At 40.1% G+C, this 6948-nt stretch overlaps 1 long non-coding RNA gene across 1 annotated transcript; it reads right to left on the minus strand.

Moving 5' to 3' along the window:
- Window positions 1-5357: 5357 nt before the first annotated feature.
- Window positions 5358-6050, minus strand: LOC113338548. The gene is made up of 2 exons (XR_003354790.1): window positions 5988-6050; window positions 5358-5516 (listed from the first exon to the last, which is right to left on the minus strand). It is a non-coding gene; the product is annotated as an uncharacterized LOC113338548 (long non-coding RNA).
- Window positions 6051-6948: the final 898 nt, after the last annotated feature.

Consider the following 6948-nt stretch of genomic DNA (forward strand, 5'->3'; position numbering starts at 1 on the left):
GTTTAGTCCGGTTGTCAAACCTGCTACTATTCGTACTGTTCTTACTATTGCTACTTCGCGTTCTTGGCCAATCCATCAGCTAGATGTTAAGAATGCTTTTCTCCATGATGATCTGACCGAGACAGTTTATATGCATCAACCTCCAGGATTTGTTGATCATGATCACCCTGATTACGTATGTCGACTACGCAGATCGTTATATGGTCTCAAGCAGGCTCCTCGGGCGTGGTTTCAGAGATTTGCCAAGTTTATCACAGGTTGTGGTTTCCGTGGTAGTGTATGTGATCCCTCACTTTTTGTTTATCAATCAAGATCCGAAACGGCATACTTACTTTTATATGTTGATGACATTATTTTGACTGCCTCTACTGATGCTCTCCTATGCCGCTTCATTGATTTGATGAAGAGAGAGTTTGCTATGTCTGACCTTGGTCCACTACATCATTTTCTGGGCATCACTGTTACTCGTTCATCCTCAGGATTATTTTTGTCTCAGTCATTATATGCACAAGACATCATCGCGCGTGCCTCGATGACAAAATGTAATCCAGTGACTACTCCGGTCGACAAAAATTCCAAGCTCAGTGCTACCTCTGGCCCGGCACTTTCGGATCCCACTCTATACAGAAGCCTAGCGGGTGCTCTTCATTACCTCACTTTTACTCGGCCAGATATTTCATACGCAGTTCAACATGTATGTCTATTTATGCATGATCCCCGTGGGCCTCACATGCATGCCCTCAAGCGAATCCTTCGCTATCTTCAAGGCACCATCAACCACGGACTATTCTCTCGGTCTCCTCTATCTCTGGCTTAACAACATACTCTGATGCTGGCTGGGCGGGTTGTCCTGATTCTCGACGATCGACATCTGGTTTTTGTGTCTTTCTTGGTGACAATCTCATCTCCTGGTCCTCCAAGCGTCAAGGCACAGTCTCTCGATCCAGTGCTGAAGCTGAATACCGGGGAGTAGCAAATACGGTTGCTGAAACAACATGGCTTCGCAATCTTCTTCTAGAGCTCCGACTACCTCTACGACGTGCTACTATTGTTTACCGTGACAATGTAAGTGCAACATATATGTCTGGAGATCCTGTTCAACATCAAAGCACCAAACTTGTGGAGATTGATATACATTTTGTTCGTGAACGAGTTCGTATTGGTGCCATTCAAGTCTTACATGTTCCATCTGAGAACCAATATGCTGACATCTTTACCAAGGGGCTTCCTCGACAGCTATTTGTTCGCTTTCGTTCTAGTCTTAGCGTTTGTTCCTCTCCTGCTCAGACTAAGGGAGTGTAATAGACTTTATATTATCCTCTTGCTTTATTTACCTTTAGGAGATTATCTCCATTTACTTGGGTTGTAAACACAAAAAATATTATATGGTATATTCTAGCCAAGAGAAACATTTCTCCACAAGAAAATTATCATCAAATCCAAGAACTAGGACTCACCCGAAAAGAGAAAAAGGTTTCTCGAGATTGGTAGTGGTGTAAGAGAGTCCTCGGCACTAAAGTGAAAGCGAATGTTGTTGACTTGGAATATTTTCGCGGGGACGCTAATGGCCCTTGTGTGAAAATTTCTGGTTCGCTGTTTCAACTCAAGAGGCATAGGCGAAGGACGTTAAGTGAGAGGCATTTAATCTTCGGAAACTCTAGGTTTATCGAAAAAATATATACCGAGAATCCCAACGACAGATACAAACACCATGGTCCACTTTACATCCTTATAATCCATTGCTAGAACCTTTAAATACCTGCCGCACGATTCCCTCTCGGGAATATTGGTGGGACTAAAATCGGCGTGTCTAACACTTCTGTTTTATCTTTTGATTGAAACAGCTCTGGGTCAACCGGTCAGGGCTGTGGTTTGAGTCAGATGACAATTTAAGGGTTACAAAACACAAAATCAGAACCCAGATGGTTAGGGATTCTACTCGGAACCAATCAGATCCAAATGTTGAGTCAGATTAACGGAAGTAGACATTCTATAATAAGATACTGGAGTACAATGTCCCAAATCCCAATTTGTGATTAGTATAATCATGTGTGTTGTGTATATCTACTATTCGATCATTAGCCGATTAGCACCTCATTAAACACGGTGTCATTCCCAGCTTAACATTTTGTCTAGCAAATCTCAAAGGGGCGTATCCTACTGACTCTACTGTTTCCTTAATTAAACTATGATTCATGAGTGTTTATCTTCCAAAATGATTTATGGTGATATAGTAAGTCCTCGAATCTCTCGTGCAATGCGAAAACACGTGCTCCCTGTTATCCACAAAGTACATACTTATTTCCCGGGGTCATTCCACTCCACCAAGCACGACCACAGATGGTTATCCTTTTGTTGGAGCTTGGTTCATGCAGCTGCAATAACATCATTTGATAATTATATTGCCCATCATTTGTAATATCTCAATTAGTTCCTTACTGTTGTCCATTACCAATAAAGATTGTTAGTATTATTATGCAGTAATCGAGGCTATGGGCAGAGGTAGAGGAAAGAAGCTGGGTGAATGACAATCATAATTTGGTAATGTCATTGTCTGTTAACTTTGTGATGGAATAAGACTAGGGCTGTCAATGGGTACTCATTATCCGGAACCGGTAGATTTGGATCCGGTTCCGGGTCCTAAAATTGGACCCATTAGCAACTTAGGACCCGACGGGTAATTACCCGATTGGACCCGAATCTAAACGGGTCCAAACGGGTAATACCCGTTGGGTACCCGCGGGTATCGGGTACCCGTTTATTCATACTTTTATTCATGTTTTTGCTAGTTTTAGCTTTGATATTTTACTCGTTTTAAATTTTTCTCTTATATTTAATCTTTATTTAGTACATTAATAAGAAATAATAATAATTTTTATAAAAGTTATTTAAATCCAAGCCAAAAAGAGACAAATATTAAGTTTTTGAAGTTTTTTTAATAGTTTTCTTAAGATCCAATGGGTACGCAGGACCGACGGGTACCCGGGTATTTAAACGGGTCCGGTTCCGGGTCCAAAAGTGTAGGAACCGGACCCGGAATCGTTAGGACCAGGATCCGACCTTTATAAGTAGGGTACGGGTCCGGGTCTAGTGATACCCGGGAGAACCCGGACCCGTTGACACCCCTAAATAAGACTGATATTTAGGTGGTGATATTTTCTTTGCGTAAACGCTGTTACAGTCTTTGTAACAATAACTCGCAAGCCGAGCTATACAGATCAGTGATCACAGTGGGCTATCTCTACAATTGTAGAAAGAAGAGTGTGGCAGTCATAAAGCCGATGAAGAAAAGGTAAAAGCAGAGCATGCGTGACAGAATCCATTATATGCTGCAAAACCAAAATATTGACTCCTTTGCATTTCTTTCCTCTTCTTTTTTTTGTTTTGAAACTTGCCTTGTTTACGTGTCTGAGAGCGTCCACAATGGACGAATAAACCCAAATATAGTGTCCAGTGGATAGGCACAGTGGGACGGACTATCGATCAAAATTTGATCAAAGATTAAAATCCAGACCAAATTTGATCGGCGACCAAGACCAAATCCAAATATAATCGGGCGTTTATATAGTCTACGCCCCATAACCAGGCGGACGTATAGTCCACGTCTCACCCCAGGCGGACGTATAGTCCACGCCCCACACCAGACGAACGTATAATGCACGCCCGTCTTTTTTTTTTTTTTTTTCTTTTGTGTGGGGCGGGCTTAATACCTCCGCCCCACTCTTTACAAACTTCAAATGCATGGGGCGGGCATAATACCTCCGCCCTACTTTTTTTCTTTTTTTTTTTTCAATCGGGCGAACATATACTACCCGCCCCACACCAGGCGTTGGCATATTCTACGCCCAATACCAGGCGTTGGTATAATGTCCTTCTGACCAAATTTAGTTTTTCCACCGTAGGGTCACACACCAGATTAAACTCAAAATTTGATCTTTTTTTTCCTCTTTGATCTTTGGTTATACTCGCACCACTGCAGTTGCTCAGACTACACTCCTCTGGCTACTATGTGATTCTGATAAAAGAATAAATGATACTCTTGTTTCTCCTGTACAATTTAATAATGAGAGTCTGTATCTGAATTAGAGGTCTAATAAAAAAATCTTACATTCCTGTACACGTATTGGTTTATAGGAGCAAAAAACAATTTCAGAAAAGAAAATTCATTTAAAAGAAAACTCATTTAACTAGGAAAGAAAATTATAAATTATTAGACCTTTGGGTATGTTTTATCACAGTTTTTTTTTCTGGGTACATAAATAACCACTGTTAAAAGAAAATTATATGAAATTATAATGCAGTAATTATATGAAATTTGGGAAAAGAAACATTAAATCTGTCCAGTTTTAGTTGAAAGTTTAGGATAACTTTTAGTCCATCGCTAAACAGACGAAGGTTTTTTACATTTCTACGGGTATTTTCGGATTTATTTTTGCATTAAATTTGACACTAAAACAACAACAAAAGAGAAAAAAAATGGGAACATTATCAATATACCCCTACTATGAGGTCCCTTGCAAATATACTCCTTTGAACTTTACAAACATCCTTAAACTTAATACATTTCTAAAAAAACCTCTTTTATATAGTGTATATGCAAAAAGGGCTAACCATTATTAAAAAAAAAAACAAAAAAAAATACCTATACTACCCGCCACCACTGTCCACCGCCAACCACCACCACCAAGTCCACCGCTGCCCACCACCACCAACCACCACCAACGACCACCACTGCCGACCACCACTGCCCACCACCGCTAACCACCAACCACCACCACCGCCAACCACCACCGCTAACCAACACCACCAATGTCCACCGCCACCAATCACACCGCCGCCGTAAGTAACCGCCACCCACCGCCGCTGCTAACCACCACCGCCGCCAACCATCGTCGCCGACGACCACCACTACCATGTGGAGTCAACTAGCAGAAATTGTGTCCATATCGGAGGCAACTAGCTCAAGTTATCTCCAATAAATAGTGTCCATACCGGAGGCAACTAGCTTAAGTTGTCTCCAAAAGTGGAGGCAACTAGCTCAAGTTGTTTCCAATAAATAGTGTACAAAAACAAGTTGCAAAACAAAATGGAGCCAACAAATTCAAGTTGTCTCCGAATCTGAGGCAACTAACTCAAGTTGTCTTCAAAAGTGAAGGCAACTAGCACAAAGTTGTCTTCAAAAGTGAAAACAACTAGCGCAAGTTGTCTTCATATATGGAGGAAACTGTCACAAGTTGTCTCCAAAAAATAAAAATTGTACACAAAAAAGTGAACCTAGTGTGAGTCGAACACACATCTTCTGACATATAGTCAGTTGTGCTACCATTGCACCACAGATTCGTCAATACAAAGTAACATATCAAAATCACATACCAGCACCTGCCACTTCATATCTCTTTTCAGTGCACAACCAACAATTCGAACCACCACCAGACAGTATCACATCCTCCATCTCTGCTAATGCAACAACTTCATGACCACAAACTCTACCTGCTAATCCACTACCTCCATCATTGCTGCAAACAAACAAAATTGGAAGCTCAAAAACTCTGTACATTCACATAATATCCACCAGTTCAACTGGCTATAACAACAACTCAACACAACCTAATCTCAGCAACTCAACACAACCTAATCTCCGCTAGTTCAGCTGGCTATAACAACAACTCAACACAACCCTGTTTTACCATTGCACCACTGATTCGTCGCAACTACTTTAAGATATATGTATAAGATAATTTTAGATGCATGAATGGACCCAAAAACATAACCAAGTTGCCTTCAAATCTGGAATCAACTAGCTCAAGTTGCCTCCAAAAGTGAAAGCAACTTTATCAAGTTGTCCCCAAAATCTAAAGTCCATGAACGAAATTGAGGAAACTAGATAAAGTTAACTACTGTTAATCCCAAGCCAAAATGGATATATGTATGTATGTTCTTGTCCAGATAGACTCAAGGATCAAAAAATGCATCAAGATAGAGAATACCTGAAAGAATATGGAAGAGAATCTAAATATAAACTAGTTAGACAATAGCCATCCTTCTCAGCTCCATGATGCTCTTCGGAATAGTGTTTGAGCACTTCATAGTGGTGTCAGGGAATCAATAATTCCCCAACCAGCGACCCCTGAATCAGTTCACACCACAGTGACTAGAGGGGAACATCAATGCAGCTATATACACCTGTCAAGACAAAAACAATGCAGTATTGAGTATGTTGCATGCATAAAAAAACGAAATTATCATTACAGATACATATACCAGTTCTGTAAGATTTTTGCGTGCATAAAACAAGAAATTTTCATTAAAAATACCAGTTCTACAATTATGTCAACGTTCCTAGTTCCTGGCATTTGTGAATGTGTAAGAGTGGCTGAAGTTAGTATGGTCACACATATTAAATGAGTGACACATCCCGTGGCCGCTAACAAACATCCTACCACAATATATATACAAATCAACAATGTGTTTATCAAATGAACAATTACAATTAGGAAAGCACCCAGTCAGAGAATAATTCTAGGTCCATACAACTGCAAAAATGAACAATTACAATTAAGATCATTTTTCTGTTTGGAAACAAGATGCTTTTCCGCACACTCATAACCTTCAGCACCTCCTCCATCACCAAATTTTCAACATATATAGTATAGATAGTTTGTTCAAACTATTTAAAAGTTTTTCCATAAAGGCTACAAAATGGATCCGCAAGGGCGATCAAATCTGGCAAAAATGGAATCTATAAAACTGTACCTTGTGCAGATGAAAACCAATATCTCCTGTTGTGTGAAGACCGACGGTTGCTCAAAAAAAGACGTGGAAGCATTTTTCATCTATAACATATTAGCACAACGGGTTTAGCAAAACATTAGAAATGAAATTGTATCATTATCAACATGATTTTTCTGATAGTATTATCACTTGCATACCTATCTAGTTATGTCAGTA

Source organism: Papaver somniferum, chromosome 1, assembly GCF_003573695.1.
Source record: "Papaver somniferum cultivar HN1 chromosome 1, ASM357369v1, whole genome shotgun sequence".
Lineage (NCBI taxonomy): Eukaryota > Viridiplantae > Streptophyta > Magnoliopsida > Ranunculales > Papaveraceae > Papaver > Papaver somniferum.